The sequence below is a fragment of the Dama dama genome, chromosome 11, assembly GCF_033118175.1.
Source record: "Dama dama isolate Ldn47 chromosome 11, ASM3311817v1, whole genome shotgun sequence".
Taxonomy (NCBI): domain Eukaryota; kingdom Metazoa; phylum Chordata; class Mammalia; order Artiodactyla; family Cervidae; genus Dama; species Dama dama.
Genome location: NC_083691.1, coordinates 42,392,658 through 42,414,200, shown reverse-complemented (window position 1 = coordinate 42,414,200; position 21,543 = coordinate 42,392,658).

The window sequence follows — 21,543 nt, the reverse complement described above, 5'->3', positions numbered from 1 at the left end:
AGAGAAGAGAATAGCATCTAATAAAGAGCTGTGTGTAAAAAGAATTTAAAAATGGCATCTAATATGAGTATACTTGTTAACAAAATCAGAGGGGTTCGGTCCCCCAGGGGAGATTATACCTTGAACACGCAGCTTTCTCTCAAAGACTGGAGAAGCAATCAGCCCCTTTTCTAAGCTCTGCACACAGCCACAGAGGATCCCCCGACACTCCCCACTTGCATGGCCTTGGTGACAGGTCCAGCGCTCCTTTGTTTCAGAACATCACCACATACACTTTTCCACCCAGTACCCACTGGGCAGGATGAGCAGTGGAGGAGACTTCAAACAAAGGAAAAGCTGTCCTTCTCCCCAGATTTGGAGGAGTCATCTTTGCAAGAGGCTTTAACTGAATGCTGCAACTGAAACTACTGAGGAAGCACTGAGGGAAATCATCCAGTAACAGGAGGACAATCCTTTTTCACATTTTGGTGGGAGCTCTACTCCCTTCAGCCGTCTTGGGAGGTGGGCTTTTACAAGGCTGTTCCATTCAGAGGGACTTCAGCAGGTATTTGTAGCCTGGCTGGACTTTGGGACTGCAATTAAAAGAGGCGGAGGAGAGGATCTTGCAGTGGTGTAGGAAAGGGAGCTCAGGGTATAAAAGGCATGTTCATTACCAACACACTTGCATTACACACATACTCATACTCACACTCAAAGCTAATTCTGCTTTGTTTTCTGGACATCCTGTCTCCGCATTCCAAGAAAATGTTAAGCTAATACTTATATTTCTTAACTTCAAGAGCACTTGCTAAGTGGAAAGTTGGTGTTTTCAGAAGATAAGCTCTTTCCCAGGCCTAAATGAAAGTTTTAATCTCATTGAGGATTTTCTATTCTTCTGGAAGTGGGCTGTGTTTAGGGGAGGGATGGGGCAGGAGCTGAAGCAAGAGGAAGATTCACACACTAGATCTAAGAATGTCTAAATACTGTGGAACAAGCGATCATGACTTTTTAGCGAGACATGGAACAAGAGAGGAAAAGGCAAATAGTAGTTGGAGTGAGGAAGAAAGAAAATGTGTCCACAAAGATCATATTGGAGGACATATCTGGAGATACCAGAAAGGAAATACAGGGAGCTCTTCCAACAGGAGCACGTGATCAGAACAACCAACCCCCAAAAAGAGGTGGAAGCAATAGACACTGTCATGTTGGAGGGGAGGCGGTGATCAGGCCAAGAGTGGCATGTGGCTCCAGGGAACCAAGTTTGCCCACAGTCAAAAATGTTTGGGCTCCATAGACTGGTGGCCTTACATGTACTAGAATTCTGAAATGTTAAAATCCTAGAAGGGGCTTTGCTGCTTATCTAATCTGACCCCCTCCCTTATTATAAGAGAGGAGGCTGAGACTCAGAAACATGAAACAGCTTGCCCCAAATCGTATTAAACTTGTCAGGACTCTTTCATTCACAGTGACAGAAACCCAGCTCAAACCAATTCAATAAAAAAAAGGGAATGTATTGGCTGGTGTAACTATGGGGACCACAACTGGTCCCACAGCAGGACTGAGACAGAAATTTGGATGTGAACAATTCTAGAATTTACAGCAGAGATAGTATGAGAAATAGACTTCTGTCACAGTCTTCTGTGAAGAGACAGGCAGGCAGGCAGGCGTGGGACTCCCTGGAATTTATAAAACTTTTCTTAAAAATTCCTTGTGGTCTATTTCCCAGAACAAAATAAATCAAACATCTACTTTGTGGGAGGCAGGAAATTGCTTGCAACTCTAAATGGCACTTTCCTCCAAGGATTTCTCAGTAAGGGTCTAAAACAGAAGTTGTAAACTCATGACCCATGCAGTAAATCTGATCTCCAGCTGTGCATTGTCTGACCCACATGTTAGGATGTTTTTTAAAGTTCATTTACTTAACAAATAAATGTTGAGCTCTCTAAGTGCCACATACTATTCTAGGCACTTGGCACACAAAAGTGAACAAAACAAGGCAAAAAAAAAAAAAAAAGAATCCTTGCTTTCATATACTTTGATTATAATGGTAGGAAATGGACATATCAATCACTAGGTTTTTAAATTATTATTTATTTGTGTGTGTTAGTCGCTCAATTGTGTCCGACTGTTTGCAACCCCATGGATTGGGGCCCACCAGGCTCTTCCATCCTTGGGATTCTCCAGGCAAGAATACTGGAGTGGGTTGCCATTCCCTTCTCCAATTATTTATTTAGAAGGCAATAAATAATATGGAGAAGAAAAGAACAGGAAAGGGAGAGAAAATATAAGGCAGGAGAAAGAGGGTGTTGTGGTTTAAAGAGGGTGGTTGGGAAAGGCTGAGAAGGTGACATTTGAGCAAAGACATGAGGAGAAGAAACAAGCCTTACAGACATCTAGAGGAAGGACATTCCAGGAAGAAGTGCAAAAACTTTGAGGCAGAAACATACCTATGATGTTTAGGAAATAACAAAAATGTTTTTTGGTTTTCTAATCTATATGAGCTGCCAACATTTAAAAAATTAGAAGATTTCACATCAACATCCAGATTCCCAGTTTTTCTTGGAAAAAAAAAATCCAGTTAGGGTCTGGCAATGTTGGCCCCAAATTATCCCGTAAGAGAATGAGTCAGATCTAAACAGCAGCTCTTCCCCTGTAATGGAACAAGCATATCCAACTCAGCGCAATCCCCTCCCCACCCCAGTACCTCTCTTGGCTCTCCACCTCTTCATTCATTTCAGTTGGTCAAGTCCCTGCGGGCATTTAAGCTATCGTAGCTACATAGGCCAGGTTATGGTCTTAGGTAAAGCCCAGCAGCTCAGTGGCTTAATACATCAGAAGATTCATTTCCTGTGAACACAAAATCCAGGAGGAGTGGGGTGATTCTTTCAAGCATCTGCTCTCTGTGAAATGACTCCAGGATCCAGGTTATTTCCATCTTGTGGCTCTACCTTTTCAATTTTGGAAACCTCAAGTGCTCTGACTTTTATAGCAGGTGCAACAAATGAGCCAGTGGAAGAGAAAGGTGAGAGGGAGGAAGAGCATGGTGTTACGGAAACCGTGGTAAGTTTCTGAAGAAAGAGAGAACAGCCAAGTTATCTTTCACTCCTGGATATAGTCATGCATTTAGAGTAATTGGGTTCTATAGATTAGATAAAGCTCACTTGGGGTGAGCTTTAGCAATATGCCTAAGTCCATCAAGTAAGAGGAAAACTCCCTATGGGTTCTGGAGTGTCTGTTCAAATCCCCCAAACAAAAGCCATACAGTCATTCCTCTGCCTAAGCAATGCTGCACCCAAGCCCACCAGGATGGACAGGACCTGCTGTTCTGGTTCTGACAATGTCTGCTGTGTATTCAGCTGTGTCTGACTTGTGGCGACCCCATGGACTGTAGCACACCAGGCTCTTCTGTCCATAGAATTCTCCTGGCAAGAATACTGGAGTAGGTTGCTCTTCCCTTCTCCGGGGGATCTTCCCAACTCAGGGATCGAACCTGAGTCTCTTGTGTCTCCTGCGTTGGCAGGTGGATTCTTTACCACTGGCGCCATATGGGAAATTGTAGTTCCACATAAACTGACTAGAGCCTGAATTCTGATAGAGAAGCATAGTCATGCTCTAGGTTTTTGCAGTCAAGGCATTAGGGACTGTTTTCAAGTAGCTGGAGGAGAACAGGATCTTGAAGATGCCAGAAAGAGAGAGAACTGTCAACAGAGGAGGAGTTGGGGAATTATTGATAAAATCAAGAACTCCAGGAAAGATTAGTTTGGGAAACAAAAATAGGCTTCTCTGGAATTAGGTAGAAAAACTGAAGGATGGATGACAATGCAGATCAAGTTGAGACAGAAGGGAGGAGAGCTGAGGCTTTGACCCCCTCAGTAAACTAGGTGTGGAGACCATCTGTGGGGAAGGGGAAGGTCAGAAGTTCTTCGAGAAAAGGATTTGGAACAGCTGTCTTGAAGAATTTAATAGAAAGTCAAGAGGAATAAAAAGGCTACTCCTTCAACAAAATGACATATGAATCTGAAAATCAAACATGCCTGGATAATGCATTGGATACAGATTGATTTCCTCCAGAAAAAAAGTCTTTACAGGTCTCTGCTGATTGTACTGCTTGTTGGAACATCCATCTGAATGTCTAAGTCTGATACAAATCTTTGGCAGACTAGCTAATGGCTGGGATAGCTATTAGCATGCACGTCTCAATACTTAGAGAAATGAAATGTTCCACTCACAGTAAGCTGTTAAAATCCTAATTATCTCCTTGGAGCCCAGCCCTTTCAATTTCAGAAACTAGCTCCTTTACAAAGGAATGAAATCACACACACACACACACACACACACACACACACACACACACACCCATTCATAGACACTATGAATAAAATAAATGGATCTTCATTTCCTCATCCAGTAAGATACTCTAAGTCACTGCTTGACACACCGACTTTTTTGGTAATCCCATCATTGATCATTCCAAACAAAGTGAGCTTTCTACCAGTTGCAGTGACAGCAGCAGCTGGATTTTGTTGGAAGATGCATTTATGTCAACTCTGGAGAACATTTACTCCCACACCACACTGTGGCCAATTATGAATGAAAGGCCTTTCCTCCTGGGCTTTTGTGGAGAGACTGAGAAAATCATTTCCTGGGGAAATGAAGGCTGAAAGCCCTGTCAGGAAAGGAGACAGTTCTCCAGAGAGCAGTAGCAAAAGGTTGGCAGGGGGAGAAATATAAGGGACTGATGCCAGAAGCAAGGTACCTGAATGATTATGGCACCTTCTTCTCAACCCTAAATGGCTTCTCCATGGGCTCAGGCTTTCAGCAAATGGCAGTGTGAAGCAGCAAAGAGAGCTATTTTTACGTGGTCCTGAGTCACACAGCCTGGGAAGTCCCAAGTCACCCAGGAGCCCCGTGGCAGTTTGCCCAAAGGGGAACCCAAAACAGAATGGAGGTTGCAGGAGGTTTGGGAAGCAGAGCCATGCTCTGACCAAAAGGTGAACAACAATAAAAGGAAAGGGAATGAAAGCCTTCCTGTGTGGTCATCCCTGAACAGAAAATTGAATTAATTAAATTAAGAGGCTCTAATAATACTCTACATGGAGAAGGAAATGGCAACCCACTCCAGTGCTCTTGCCTGGGGAATCCCATGGACGGAGGAGCCTGATGGGCTACAGTCCGTGGGGTTGCAAGGAGTCGAACACGACTGAGCGACTTCACTTCACTCACTTCATACTTTATAGCTGGAGAAGGAAATGGCAACCCGCTCCAGTGTTCTTGCCTGGAGGATCCCATGGACGGAGGAGCCTGGCGGGCCATAGTCCATGGGGTCGCAGAGAGTCAGACACGACTGAAGTGACTGAGCACAGTAATACTCTACAAAATTTAGAATTTGCAGCATTTTTTCTTTGGGAGCTGTTAGATTGCAGTGAGACCTGTAGTTTAGTATAAACAAATCATATCTGTTATAATTATTATGAATCCACCAATGGTAAAAAGAAAAAAAAAGAAACCAGCAGGGCTATGAGGACAGGGTGATGCTATGGGTACATTGTTATGGGCAGTTAAAGAGTACAAAGGACTTCCCTGGTGGCGCAGTGAGTAAGAATCTGCCTTCCAATGCAGGGGATGCAGATTCAATCCCTGGTAGGGGAACAAAGATCCCACATGCCCAGGGGCAACTAAACCCAAGCACCTCAACTACTGAGCCCAAATGCCCTGGAGCCCACACTCAGCAACTAGAGAAGCCCCTAGGCCACAACGAAGACCCAGCACAGCCAACAACAACAAAAAAGAGAGTGCAAAGGATATGGAGTTAAATGAATAGAGTGGGGCTACCCCCTGGGAGATGAAGGTTAGTAATTGAGTTGAAGCATAACCAGACAGGTGATATATTGTGTTCTTTTCCAAGGTTGGCTCTTCTTTAATTGTGCTGTTTATCTCTTAAGAACACTTGAGTATTTGCAAAGTTAACTTCTGAGCTGAAACTGAAGAACTATAGGTCCACACACATCCCTATTGCTGTAGACCCGTTGGTGCAGAAGTAAAGACCCTCCACAGATTGGTCTCAGCCTGCCTTTCCAAAATAAGGCATAGAAGAGCCAGCGGGTAATGCATTAGGTTGGGAAAAGATGAATTAACATTGGACCTAACACCACATTGGAAATTGATAGAAATGACAGGTTGTCTATAAAGGAGTGAGAAGGTGGAGGAACAAGGCTTTCCCATGGGTCCAGGCACTGTCCCACCTCCTCTGCTGCCCTCTTCATCCCTCCTTCCCTCTCAGCCCCTTTCCAGGACATCCAGTTAAACTCTGGCGGTGCTTTCTGACTAGCTGAAGTTACCATCACACCCCAAACTAGGCTGGCAGCTCTTTGACATGCTTCAAATTACTCACACCCCTTTCCTTCCACTTTCTGCCCCACTTGGTAGACAAATCGATAAAGAAACCACGGAATTATTTGTCACAGCGAAATACAATAGAGGTAGCTTTATGCCAAGCATCTTGGGAATTGGTTAAAAAATTAGAGCCAGCATATTGTGGAGTGCTATGCAACCATAAAAAGGGAAACACACTGTGTAAATTGATGGGAGAAAATGTCCATAATATATTGCTGAGATTTTTCAAAAAGTGGTTTGTCTGAAACTATGTCAGAAGTCAGATGATTCCATCTTTGTAAAATGAATAAAACCAAAGAATATATAGATGCCTTGAGACCCCAGGAGTAAGCTTGGGGAACAGCAGGTAGTCTGCATGGCAAGAGCCTGAGACTCACCTTGATGGTGAAAGGTTGTTGCTGAACCACAAAGGACGCTGGGATTCTTGGCCTCCAGAGGAGAAGAATTCAATCTGGGGCCAGAGATGAGGCTTGATCGCTCAGAACTTTTGTGTAATAAACTTTTACTAAAGTATAAAAGAGATAGAGAAAGCTTCTGATATAGACATCAGAAGGGGGCAGAAAGAGTACCCCTCTGCTAGTCTTTAGCTGGATATTAGATAGCTACTAGCAGGCTGTTAATTATAGAAAGGAGATGTCTCAAAACTCAGAATGGCACCAGGCCGCTCACACACAACATGCATTTTGAGATAACATTGGCACCAGGTGAGTCACCCCGGGCGGGAGAAAAGAAAGGACTGGAGAGGCACCTTGCCACAGGGAGAGAAACTACACAGGGGATGGTCTGACGGTTACTCTGCAAGTCATCTAGGCCTGCGGTGTGATTGCCACTTACTAGAGCCAGTTTCTCAGTTCAGAACATCTTTCTGCACACTGTGGAAAAACAAAACTCCTCACTGAGTTTTAAGTTTATAAATTAGCAGAAGAACTTTTATTTATTCATTTTTAAGCAGGATTGGTGTTTGCTGCTTCAAACACCAGACATTACACTGTATGGTCTTGAAGAAAAACCTGGAGAACCGTGAGAAAGGAGGAGTATACGGACCTTTGTTGGCAAAGTCTCTGCAAAAAAAAAAAAAAAACTTTTGATTTTTTGTCTCTGCTTTTTTAATATGCTGTGTAGGTTTGTCATAACTAACCTTTAAAAACTGTGAAACACTATGTTGTACACCTAAAACATATATAACGTTGTACATCAACTAAATACCTCAGTTAAAAAAAGAAACTTAGACTGTTTATACATGTAACTCCATGTCATTCATTCATTTTATTTTTTATTTTTTCATTTTTTCATTCATTCATTTTAGATGTTCTATACTGTATAACCACATCATAATGTATTTATACATTCTTTTCAATGGTGACAAATGGTTTTCACATTTTTGTATTACAACCAATGTTGCCATAAACATTCATACTCTCACCTTATTATGCTGGCTTGCAAAGTTTTCTCTGAGATGTACTTCTGAGACAGAGTTGCTGGGGTGAGAATCCCTTGGACTACAAGGAGATCCAACCAGTCAATCCTAAAGGAAATCAGTCCTGAATATTCATTGGAAGGAATGTTATTTTAAGTTATTTTAAGAACTATTTCCTTATCATGAGGTCATAAAGTATTCTTGTATATTTTCCTGAAAATGTTTAAATTTTGTTTTTCATTTTCAGGCTTTTAATCTATCTAGAATTTATTTTTCATTTGTTTTGAAGCACGGTTCTAATTTTACATCCAAATGGAAAATTCAGGTAAAGACTCTGCATTCCAATGCAAGCGGTTCAGATTTGATCCCTGGTCAGGGAACTAAGATCCTGCATGCCACAGGCAAGGCCACAAATAAATTAACAAAGAAAATTCAAATGAAGTATTTTGCCAGCCCTTTTTATCCCATTATGCCTTTTTCATCTCCTGTCTGTAGTGACAGTTCTGTCATGTATCAAGCTGCATTTGTGTAGATCTATTTCTGGGCTCTCTAATTTATTCCATTGGTTTACCTGTATATTGCTAAGCTAACACAAACTTTTTTCAAAACTATACCTTTACGTTATGGCTTGATAAGGTAATCGCCCCTGTCGTGTTCTTCAAATTTTTACTTTTCTTGGCCCTTTGCTCTTCCAAATGTTTAAATCAACTTATTAAATTTTATGCAAAAAGGCATGTTTGAATTTGTGTTGGAAATTGATGAAATTTGTAAATTTATTCATGAAAAATTGACCTCTCTACCATATTGCAGCTTTCTTTCTATGAACACAGTGTACCTCTTTACTTAGGTGGTTTTAGTACATTTTTAAAAAGATTTATAATCTTCCTCTATAGAATCTTGCCCATCTTTTGTTAAATTTTCTTTTTTGTTGTTGGTATTATGAATGACATACATATTTAAGTTACACTTTTCTCACTGTTTCTTATGTATAGCTTTGCAGTTGATTCTTTCAAATTAATCTTATATCCAGCAAACTTTAGCTCCAACAATTTGTCTATAAAGTATTTTAAATTTTCTATGTTGTTTTTTCTTCCCTTATATATAATATAATAATATTTATATGTTATTTACTTGCATATGATCTTACCATGTTGTCTAAGACCTCCAATACAATGCAGAATAAAGCAGTGGCAGCAGGCATTTTATTTCTGATTTTAAAGACAATGCTTCTAAATTGTTATCACTGCATAAAATAATTGTGGCAGATCTGGTAGATACTTTAGTTTCATGTTCTTTTTCTTCAAAGGGGAGGTGGTTTACATTCTTACTTTTTTCCATGGGCATGTAAGGATGGTCAGGTGCCAATAACTTGAAGCCTGCTGACCACACTTACAAAAGACTGACTGGAGCATCAGTTAATTACTTTATAATAATAGGAATAAATACCAGGTGGACCAGATACTGGTACATAGATACTCTGTCTGGGGCCAAACCTTTCTGAGAAACCAAATTATCTTCAGAAGGTCATTTAGTGTGTGGGAAAAGTTTGCAAAAGTGTTATCAAACTCTGACACTTCATTGCTTTATGCTCTACGGCAGGATAAACCCAATTGAATCAGCACATGGTCAAAAGTCAAGGCTTCTCTGTCCTGGACAAAGTAATGCTGCATTTGTTTCTCCTCTACTTCCCATGTGTCTATTGCTGGCCAACCTTTTTCTGAATGACATCCTGTAGTATGCTTGTGCCTTCAATCATATTAATACATATGATGACAATTTAAGAAGAACTTCTTATGTTCCTACTGAGATCCACAGTGTGTTTGACACTCTACAGCGACTGAATTTATAGTTTTGACACTCAAACAGCAACTGTGTGATAGTGTGACACTCAGAGTTTGACACTCATACAATTATATTTCACCTAATTTTAAGAATGTAGATCATCCCAAAATGTGTTCACCCTTAGATCTTACCGTTCTAATTCTGAGAAATGGTAGGATAAGTCTTCAAATGTGCATAGGTAGAAATGGTTCAGTGCTATTTTAATATTTAAAAAATTGAAACATAAATATACCTCAACAGGGGACTGGTTAAATTAATTGAGTATATCCACTCAATGAAATATACCACAGCTGCTAAAGAGACTAGGATAGGTTTTTGTATACTTGCATGGAAATAGGTAGGCTTCCCTGATTGCTCAGTGGGTAAAGCATCCGCCTGCAATAAAGGAGATGTGGGTTAGATCCCTGGGTAGGGAAGATCCCCTGGAGGAGGAAATGGCAACCCACTCCAATATTTTTGCCTCAAAATCACATGGACAGAGGAACCTGAGGGGCGATAGTCCAAAAGGTTGCAAAGAATTGGACACAACTGAGTGGATACCACAATGATAATGGAAATAGGTACCTAACATGATTCCACAGAGAAAAAAAGTCATAAAGTAAGTATTTATAATATTATTTTCAGTTCAGTTCAGTTGCTCAGTCATGTCCGACTCTTTGTGACTCCATGGACTGCAGCATGCCAGGCCTCCCTGTCTATCACCAACTCCCAGAGTTCACTCAAACTCATGTCCATTGAGTCAGTGATGCCATCCAGTCATCTCATCCTCTATCGTCCCCTTCTCCTCCTGCCTTCAATCTTTCTCAGCATCAGGGTCTTTTCAAATGAGTCAGTTCGTAACATCAGGTGGTCAGGTATTTGAGTTTCAGCTTCAGCATCAGTCCTTCCAATGAATATTCAGGACTAATTTCCTTTAGGAGGGACTGGTTGGATCTCCTTGCAGTCCAGGGGACTCTCAAGAGTCTTCTCCAACACCACAGTTCAAAAGCATCTTTTCTCGGCACTCAGCTTTCTTTTTAGTCCAATTCTCACATCCATACATGACTACTGGAAAAACCATAGCTTTGACTAGACGGACCTTTTTTGGCAAAGTAATGTCTCTGCTTTTTAATATGCTCTCTAGGTTGGTCATAACTTTTCTTCCAAGGAGCAAGCATCTTTTAATTTCATGGCTGCAATCACCATCTGCAGTGATTTTGGATCCCCAAAAAATAAGGCCTCTCACTGTTTCCATTGCTTCCCCATCTATTTGCCATGACGTGATGGGACCAGATGCCATGATCTTAGTTTTCTAAATGTTAAGTTTTAAGCCAACTTTTTCACTCTCCTCTTTCACTTTCATTAAGAGGGGCTCTTTAGTTCTTTGCTTTCTGCCATAAGGGTGGTGTTATCTGCATATCTGAGGTTATTGATATTTCTCCCGGCAATCTTGATTCCAGCTTGTGCTTCTTCCAGCCCAGCGTTTCTCATGATGTACTCTGCAGGGTACAATAAGCAGGGTGACAATATACAGCCTTGATGTACTCCTTTTCCTATTTGCAACCAGTCTGTTGTTCCATGTCCAGTTCTAACTCTTGCTTCCTGACCTGTATACAGATTTCTCAGGAGGCAGGTCATGTGGTCTGGTATTCCCATCTCTTTCAGAATTTTCCACATTTCGTTGTGATCCACGTAGTCAAAGGTTTTGGCATAGTCAATAAAGCAGAAATAGATATTTTTCTGGAACTCTCTTGCTTTTTTGATGATCCAATGGATGTTGGCAATTTGATCTCTGGTTCCTCTACCTTTTCTAAATCCAGTTTGAACATGTGGAAGTTCATGGTTCACGTACTGCTGAAGCCTGGCTTGGAGAATTTTGAGCACTACTTTGCTAGCGTGTGAGATGAGTGCACTTGTGCAGTAGTTTGAACATTCTTTGGCATTGTCCTTCTTTGGGACTGGAATGAAAACTAACCTTTTCCAGTCTTGTGGCTACTGCTGAGTTTTTAATATTTGCTGGCATATTGAGTGCAGCACTTTCACAGCATCATTTTTTAGGATCTGAAATAGCTCATCTGGGATTCCATCACCTCCACTAGCTTTGTTCATAGTGATGCTTCCTAAGGCCCACTTGACTTCATATTCCAGGATGTCTGGCTCTAGGTGAGTGATCATAGCATCGTGATTATCTGGGTTGTGAAGATCTTTTCTGTATAGTTCTTCTGTGTATTCTTGCCACCTCTTCTTAATATCTTCTGCTTCTGTTAGGTCCCTACCATTTCTGTCCTTTATTGAGCCCATCTTTGCATGAAATGTTCCCTTGGTATCTCTAATTTTCTTGAAGAGATCTCTAGTCTTTCCCATTCTATTGTTTTCCTCTATTTTTTGCATTGATCACTGAGGAAGGCTTTCTTATCTCTCCTTGCTATTCTTTGGAACTCTGCATTCAAGTGGGTATATCTTTCCTTTTCTCCTTTGCCTTTTGCTTCTTTTCTTTTCACAGCTATTTGTAAGACCTCCTCAGACAACCATTTTGGTTTTTTGCATTTCTTTTTCTTAGGGATGGTCTTGATCACTGCCTCCGTACAATGTCATGAACCTCCATCCATAGTTCTTCAGGCACTCTGTCAGATCCAATCCCTTGAATGTATTTGTCACTTCCACTGTATAATCATAAGGGATTTCATTTAGGTCATACCTGAATGGTCTAGTAATTTTCCCTACTTTCTTCAATTTAAGTCTGAATTTGGCAATAAGGAGTTCATGATCTGAGCCACAGTTATCTCCCAGTCTTATTTTTGCTGACTGTTTAGAACTTCTCCATCTTTGGCTGCAAAGAATATAATCAACCTGATTTTGGTATTGACCCTCTGGTGATGTCCCTGTGTGGTTTTCTCTTGTGTTGTTGGAAGAGGGTGTTTGCTATTACCAGTGCATTCTCTTGGCAAAACTCAGTTAGCCTTTGCCCTGCTTCATTCTGTACTCCAAGGCCAAATTTTCCTGTTACTCCAGGTGTTTCTTGACTTCCTACTTTTGTCTTCCAGTCCCCTATAATGAAAAGGACATCTTTTTGGGTGTTAGTTCCAGATAGTCTTGTAGATCTTCATAGAACCATTCAACTTCAGCTTCTTCAGCATTACTGGTCAGGGCATAGACTTGGATTACTGTGATATTGAATGGTTTGCCTTGGAAACGAACAGAGATCATTCTGTCGTTTTTTTGAGATCGCATCCAAGTACTGCATTTCGGACTCTTTTGTTGACTACAATGGCTACTCCATTTCTTCTAAGGGATTCTTGCCCACAGTAGTAGATATTATGGCCATCTGAATTAAATTCACCCATTCCAGTCCATTTTAGTTTGCTGATTTCTAAAATGTTGATGTTCACACTTGCCATCTCCTGTTTGACCATTTCCAATTTGCCTTGATTCATGGACCCAACATTCCAGGTTCCTATGCAATATTGCTCTTTACAGCATTGGACTTTACTTCCATCACCACTTTACTTCACATCCACAACTGGGTGGTGTTGTTGCTTTTGTTCCGTCTCTTCACTCATTCATATTATCTTACCTTTATCTTTTTAATGTTTATGTGTGTTTATATAGGTCAAAAAACCCTATAACTACATATCCCCCCCCACAGATATGTATATATTAGCAAGATGCTAACATTAGCTATCACTGAGGAGAGGAAATTGTGGAGTTACAGTAGCAGACATTTCCCCTTTTTCTCTCTTTCCATTATACTGTATTATCTGACAAAAAATATTTGTGGATTTTTTTGCATTTTTATAATTTTTTAAAATTATGCAACATAAAGGTACAAAAATTATAAATATATTGTAGGAGTAAAAAACTTGACATATCCAATTTTTTTTAAGATTACTTGGATAGAGAAGGGAGGAGAAGAAATTTGTCAGCAATAAGAAAGCAGAAGACAGAAAAAGATTTTTGATGTATTGAGATACTATTTTGTTTTTTCAATCATGCTGTATAGCATGTGGGATCTCAGTTCCCTGGTCAGGGATTGAACTCAGGCCTCCTGCATTGGAAACAGAGAGTCTTAATCGCTGGACCACCAGGGAAGTCCTAACAGACCCATTTAAAAAAAAAAAAAGCCTTTGCAGGACTTCCCTTGTGGTTAAGACTTTGTGCTGCCAATGCAGGAGACAAGAGTTCCATCCTTGGTTGGGGAACTAAGATCCTGCATTCCACTTGGTATGGTCAAAAAGTAAAAATTAAACAATCAAAAAAACCCCACCTTTGCTATTTATAAGAACTGCATTGCCAAAAGGAAGGAGGAGAGGACTCCTAGCTAGGGGCTGGGAACCACCAACCCCCGTTTCTTAGTTCCCCAGTTCCTTGATTTTCTAGGGTCTCTTTTACACCCAAGTACAACCCGAGATTCAATGTGTCCCCATGCTACTCTAGGAACTGTTTTGTGAACCACAAGAGAGGAAAGGCCTTGTGACACATGGAATATGGGTCCAAAGCACCTGCTGGGAAAATGCAGACTATCCATCTCTAGCAAATGTCCAACCTGAAGGATCGAAGTAGGATGACAGATACTCCTCCACCCAAAGCTCTGCTCTGCATTGGTAGACAGCATGTCATCTATGACTTTCATCTTAACAAGCTTCAAACATTTATTTGAAAGGAAAAACTGAAAACATACATTTGAAAATGAAAGGAGTTCCAGCATTTGTTTGAAGAATAAGACTCAGTAGCACATTAAGGAACTCAATTTTAACTTTTAGAATGTGTGACATGAAGGTCTTTGATTATGGAAGGACTGATTCCTCATTACAGGTTCCTACTCATTTTGAGATTATGCAAATGTTAATATTTTGCCTTAATTGCCGCTGACATTTCTCTTTTTTTTTTTTTTTTTTTTGGGAAGGTAACTAGTTCCAGGTACAAACTCCCGGATAACAGCAGGTATGCTGCTGCTGCTGCTAAGTCACGTCAGTTGTGTCCGACTCTGTGTGACCCCATAGACGGCAGCCCCACCAGGCTCCCCCGTCCCTGGGATTCTCCAGGCAAGAATACTGGAGTAGGTTGCCATTTCCTTCTCCAATGCATGAAAGTGAAAAATGAAAGTGAAGTCGCTCAGTCGTGTCCGACTCTTAGCGACCCCATGGACTGCAGCCTATTGGGCTCCTCTGTCCTTGGGATTTTCCAGGCAAGAGTACTGGAGTGGGGTGCCATTGCCTTCTCCAAACATTTCTCTTTTTTAACAATAAAATATGGCAAGAACAACAAAGCCCTCCCTCCCAAACTTCCCCTCATTTTCCTTCCCAGAGATCAGCCCAAACTCCCGCCTCCTATCTCCCTTTCCGAGCTCTTTTTCCATTATCCTGTAGTTTGTATGTTGTATTTCCCATGCATGGTTTAATATGGTAAAAGAGCACGCATACTATTCTATGTTTAAATATACACTGCTGCTAAGTCACTTCAGTCATGTCCGACTCTTCCAATCAACCTTGTTTTCGAAATTTATACACATAGATCCAGTTCATTCACATTAAGTGTGAATAACCACAGTTGGTTTACCATCCCCGTGCAGACGGACAGATTGCTTCCACTATACCACTGTTACAAACGGAGCTATAATGCATTTTCTTATACTTACTCCTTGGACACAGATGCTGGAATGGTTCATGAGAGTTACATGGCACACATATTTTCTGAACTCCTTCAGAATGAACTCTAAAGCATTTAAGTGAATATTTTGTTTATTAAAAATAAAATTATTATTCATAGAACATATCTATCATTCTATGAATATGTGCGGTCTCAAATGGTTCTGGATATATATGGTTTGAACCCTTAGGTCAGTGGTCTCCAACCTTTTTGGCACCAGACATCCATTTTGTGGAAGTCAATTTTTCTGTGGAAAATTGGGGGTGGGGGTGGATAGTTTCAGGATGATCAAGTGCATTATGTTTATTGGGCACTTTATTTCTATTATTATCACATCAGCTCCACCTCAGACCCCTCGTGGCTCAGACAGTAAAGCGTCTGCCTATAATGAGGAAAACCCAGGTTTGATCCCTGGGTCGGGAAGATCCCCTGGAGAAGGAAATGGCAACCCACTCCAGTACTCTTGCTTGGAAAATCCCATGACGGAGGAGCCTGGTAGGCTACAGTCTGTGGGGTCACAAAGAGTTGGACAGGACTGAGGGACTTTACTCACTCACTCTGCCTCAAGATCATCAGGCACTAGGAGGTTGGGGACTCCTACCTTGGGGCATGTTAACCTTCTAGTAAGATGAAAGTGACAGTAAAGTGAGTGATAATGATTCTTTGCACCTCAAAAGGAGAAACTGAATTTTATGGTATATCACCCTTGTTAGTCTTTTTACATATATATCCTAGCTCTTCAACTAGTTCATGAACCACTTGTCAGGAGGTACCTCAGAATTCCCAGCCATCAGGAGGGTGCCCTTTACATAGTATAACCTCCTTGCTACTCAAATATGTAACTCAAACTAGCACCACAGGCATCACCTGGGTACTTGTTAGAAATGCAGAATTACATGTCTCAAGCCAGACAAACTGAATCTGGTTCTGCAGGTTAATAAGATCTTCCTCCCATTAAAGTCTGAGCAACGCTGGTGTAAGTAGACAGAATGTTCCCTGGGCCTTCCCAGCAGGTGTGGTTAATTTTGATTGTGTTAACCCCAGTAACTCAGATTCCCTAATCCTATGTTTATTTGCTTTCAAGAACCTTAACTATTTCTGTGCCTATGATGCACCACCAGTGTGTTATGGGGGTATTAGAAATAGGGCATTCTCAGATGAGTGGGTCAGAATACGGTCCCAAAGAAGTTGATGTCTGAGCAAGTCTTAAAGGACTCTTGGTCAGTAACCAAGTAACCAAGAAAGGCAGAGGGAATCAAGTGAGAAGAGGTTCCAGAGCTGTTTTAACAAACTATATTTCATACCATCAATTTCATATCTTTCAATTATTCACTCATCCAACAGATGTTAGATGAACCCTACAGTAGATGCTAGAGATATAGAGATGAAAATACGGTCCATTCCTTTAAAGTTGTGTGTTTAATGGAGCAGACAATTAGGGAAGTTGAAGTTACAATTTATATGAGAGCAACATTATGGATACACCAAAAAGCACTGCAGGGACTTAGAAGAGGGGCAAAATATTTAAAAGGGGGGGGGGGGGCAAGTACAGAGAAGATATCAGTGAAGTTATCCAGAAGAAGTAATTCTTGACCTCTGAATTTTATCTTAAGGAAAAAAAGAGAAGTCAACTTGTTTAAAGGAGTATTGTTTAGAGATCCTAGTCACAAGCAACAGAACTTGAGATTGTCTGATTAAGGAGAAAAGAAATTTACTTAAATGATAGCAGATAGCTCACAGAATTTCATGAATGACCCAACAACTATGCTCAGAGTCCACACAGCCAGAAACATTTCCCCAAATTATGCCAGAGATCTAGTCCAGTAAGGATGCAGCTGAAGTTGGTCTTGTCAGTGCCACTGGCCCTGGACAATAGCAACTAGCCCCTTCTGCCTTGAAGTTAAGTCTTGCTGCAGCTGCTACCATCACCATCAGCAAAAATTCTCTGAACTCCTGCCTCTGTGTATGATTAGCTCATAACTGAAAGTCTGGTCAGCAAAGCCTGGGTCACATGCTATCTCTAGCTGCAAAGAAAGCAAGGAAAGCCAACAGCTGCCTGTTTTCTTTACCCACTGCTGCATAACACTGGAGAGGGAAATGGTAACCCACTCCAGTATTCTTGCCTGGAGAATCCCATGGACAGAGGAGCCTGGAGGGCTACAGTCCATGGGGTTGCAAAGAATCAGACACTACTGAAGCAACTTAGCATGCATAATGAACCGCCCCAAAACTTGATGGCTTCAAACATCAACAACCATTATTATATCTCAAGATTTTGTAGGTTGACTGGGCTCAGCTGGACAGCTGTGCTCCAAGTGGTGTCTTCTGGGTCTAAAGTCATCTGAAAGCTCATCCAAGATGGCTCACATGGCTGGCTGTTGGCTGGGAACTCAGCCAGTCACCTAATATTAATAAAGTTATTTTCTACTTAATCAGCCAATTTGATTGGTTGAACATTACTTAATTGAGGAAAAAACAAGACTGAGGAAGAGGTAGAACTGTAGCAGGTCAAATTCTCCTCAATGGGTTTCTTCACGTAGACTGGGCTTCCCCACAGCTTGGTGCTCTTGGGAAAATTGTACATTTCACGTGATATCTTTCTTCCAAGTGGGGACATTCCAAGCAGCAAAGTCAGAAGCTTCAGATCTCCTAATGTTCAGCCTGAAAAGTTACACAGCACCACCTCCACCAATTCTGTTAGTCGAATCAAGCCTCCGGTTAGCACACACTCAAGTAATAGATCTCAAAATACAAAGAGGGGCAAAACCCTTGTAGCTGTCTTAAAGTCCCCACACTGGCACTTTCAGCTCTTATATTAATACGTGGAGGAAGGCTTTGCCTTCCGCCTAGGCTAAGTTAGAGATTTTCTCAAAGGTATAAAAAAGGGTTCAGATGCTGAACTCTCAAAAAGAAAAAAAAGACTATTGTCCTGTAAGAAGCAGGAAGCAGGAAGAAGGGCATTCCATGCAGAGTGAACAGTATTGGAAAGTCAGACAGGGCTTCAGTGGATCCTGCCACTTAAATAGTGTACTACTCATGACAGCTTAATTCTTGCTAACACTGCATTAGAACTGCTCTTTGTTGAGCAGAGTGTAATTCTACTGCATTTGTATGTATTAGAGAGTTTAACCTAATTACAATTGATTTGGGAGTTGCAATCCTTGCTTGTTTTCTCCTTTCTACATCTTTAAAACACTTTATAAGATCACTGTTTACAAGATCTTCTTCTGAATCAGAAATGTGTGTTTAACAATGATCGCCTAAGGTGCGCAGTAATTTGGAAATAAATGTAAGGGAAATTCAAACCTCATTATATGCTCGAGTATTTTGAATAGTTTTTTATTTTAATTATGAAAATATTCAAAATGGGAAAAGTGGAAAGAAAAGTACAATTAACACCAAGATATTCACCATCTTGATTCAATTCAGTAACTGCTAGCATTCTGCCACATTTTCTTTATCTCTATGTACATAGTCTTTTTTTTGGAGCCATTTTAAAATAAGTTACATATAACATGATATTTTAGTCACCTCCAAAAAGTAAGGACATTCTCCTACATGTCCATAATTTCGTTATTATATCTAAAAAAGTTAATAGTAATTACTCAAGGGGATTTCACACCAGCGCACATTCAGATTTCCTCAGTTATCCCCAAAACGTCTTCTATAACTGATTCATTCAAATAAAGGTCCACACACTACATTTGGTTGTTATTTCCCTTAAGTCTCTTTTAATCTAGAATTTCCCTTTTGAAGAGACCAAGTTATTTGTTTTGTCCAGTAATCTGGGTCCTGGATTGGTATGACTGTTTCTTTGTAGCCCTGTTCAACTGGTTCTTCCAGCATTTCCTGTAAAATGAAATGTATATTTACAGGCTTATTTAGATTCAGGTTAAATATATTTGGCAAGAATATCCTGTACTTCTGATCTGTATATTTCATCTGTGATGAAAATATACAATTGAATGAATTGTATACATTGATTACAATTCAATACATTGAATACATTGAAATATATATTGAATTATATCAGGAGGCTCACGGTGGTCAGTTGTCTTTGTCTTTTAGTTTGGGGAGGAGACAGCAAAAATAATGCACATCAGGGTTATGAGGCAAAACAGTCTAAGACAGGGTCATAGCAGGACTAAAGGTGTGGAGAGAAGAGGTAACCAGCCCATGACCGGGGTGTTGTTGGCTTCTAAGCACTAAGCTTCAGGCTGACTTGCTCACCTGAGACAAGAGACACTCATCTTTTTTTTTTTTTTCTTTTAAGTCTTTATCGAATTTGTAACAATACTGCTTCTGTTTTATGTTTTGGTTTTTTGACCAAGAGGTATGGGGACCTTAGCTTTCCAGTCAGGGATCAAACCCACACCCCCTGCACTGGAAGGCAAAATCCTAACCGCTGGACCACCAGGAAAGTTCCAAGAGACACTCATCTTGACAGTATTAATGAAGGAGGGCAAAGATGCTGGCTGCAGTCTGAAGATGGGTCCTCCTCTCTACCTCAGAGGAGAGGAAGATCTCAGCCTAGCCCCTGAACAAGTCTTTCTCGCTCTGTCCTGGGAGAAGACTAGCCTGATTTTCTAACAAGGAAAGCAGTACATCAACATTTATTTCTTGGGAGCTACAGAGCTGTGAGAATTTAGGGTCTGGTGTACTTCTTGGGCCCAGAGGCCAAACACCGGAATTAGTGTCACTGTCAGCTCTAACACACCAGTAGAAGCCCAAAAATGGCATTAAGAAATCCTCTGGAAAGCTGGTGAGGAAGTGTGGCTCCTGGAGTGCTTTCAAGTTTGTAGGTGCAATAACAGACACTTAAGGACCCAGGATTAGCAGCCCCAGTGGACAGAATTAGCCAAGGCAATATAGTAACAACTGGCACCCTCAGGGTGGTCTAGAGCAGGATTTCTCAACCTAGCCACTACTGACAGTTGGGGCTGAATAATTCTTTATTGTGGAGGCCATCCTCTGCATGGCAGGATGTTTCGTGACAGCCCTGGCCTCTACCCACTAGATGCCAACTGCACCCCAACCCTAGCTGTGACAATGAAAAGTTTCTCTAGACATTGCCAAATGGCCTAGGCAGGGGCAGAGAGGTAAAACTGTCCCTGGTTTTGAATCACTGGTCCAAAGGAAGGGTCAGTTAGGTAGCAGTAGGGTTTTCCACCAAGAGACTAACACCAGGCTCTATACTGAAACCTCTTACATACACTCAGTTCAGTTCAGTTCAGTTTAGTCACTCAGTCGTGTCCGACGCTTTGCGACCCCATGAATCACAGCATGCCAAGCCTCCCTGTCCATCACCAACCCCCAGAGTCCACCCAAACCCATGTCCATTGAGTCGATGATGCCATCCAACCATCTTACCCTCTGTCGTCCCCTTCTTCTCCTGCCCTCAATCTTTCCCAGCATCAGGGTCTTTTCAAATGAATCAGTTCTTCGCATCAGGTGGCCAAAGTATTGGAGCCTTAGCTTCAACATCAGTCCTTCCAATGAACAACCAGGACTGATCTCCTTTAGGATGGACTGGTTGGATCTCCTTGCAGTCCAAGGGACTCTCAAGAGTCTGCTCCAACACCACAGTTCAAAAGCATCAATTTTTCAGTGCTCAGCTTTCTTTATAGTCCAACTCTCACATTCATACATGACCACTGGAAAAACTATAGCCTTGACCAGAAGGACCTTTGTTGGCAAAGTAATGTCCCTGCTTTTTAATATGCTGTCTAGGTTGGTCATAACTTTCCTTCCAAGGAGTTACATACATTAGTGCATCTCAATTAGACAGCAGCTCTGTGAGGTAGGGGTACGGTCTCAAATTTTAAGCTGAGAAAAGTTCTCAGCAAGGTTCTATGACATGGCTAAGGTTCTGTCCAGGGTCTATCCCACTTTAAATCTAATTATTGGTCTTCCCTGGTGGTTCAGTGCTAAAGAACCCACCTGCCAATGCAGGAGACATGGGACCTATCCCTGATCCAGGAGGATCCCACAGGCCGTGAGGAAACTAAGCCCGTGAGCCACAGCTATTGAGGCTGTGCCCTAGAGCCTGGGAGCCACAGCTACTGAGGCCCAAGTGCCCTAGAGCCCGTACTCCACAATGGGAGAGGCCACTGCAGTGAGAAAGAAGCTCATGCACCAAAACTAGGGAGTAGTCTCACCACAACTAAAGAAAAGCCCTCACAGCAGTGAAGACCCAGCACAGCCAAAAATAAATAAATAAATAAAATTATAAATCTAATTGTGTGTCCATATGCCCAGCTGCCTCTCTCCCTGGCAGCAGGGAGCCG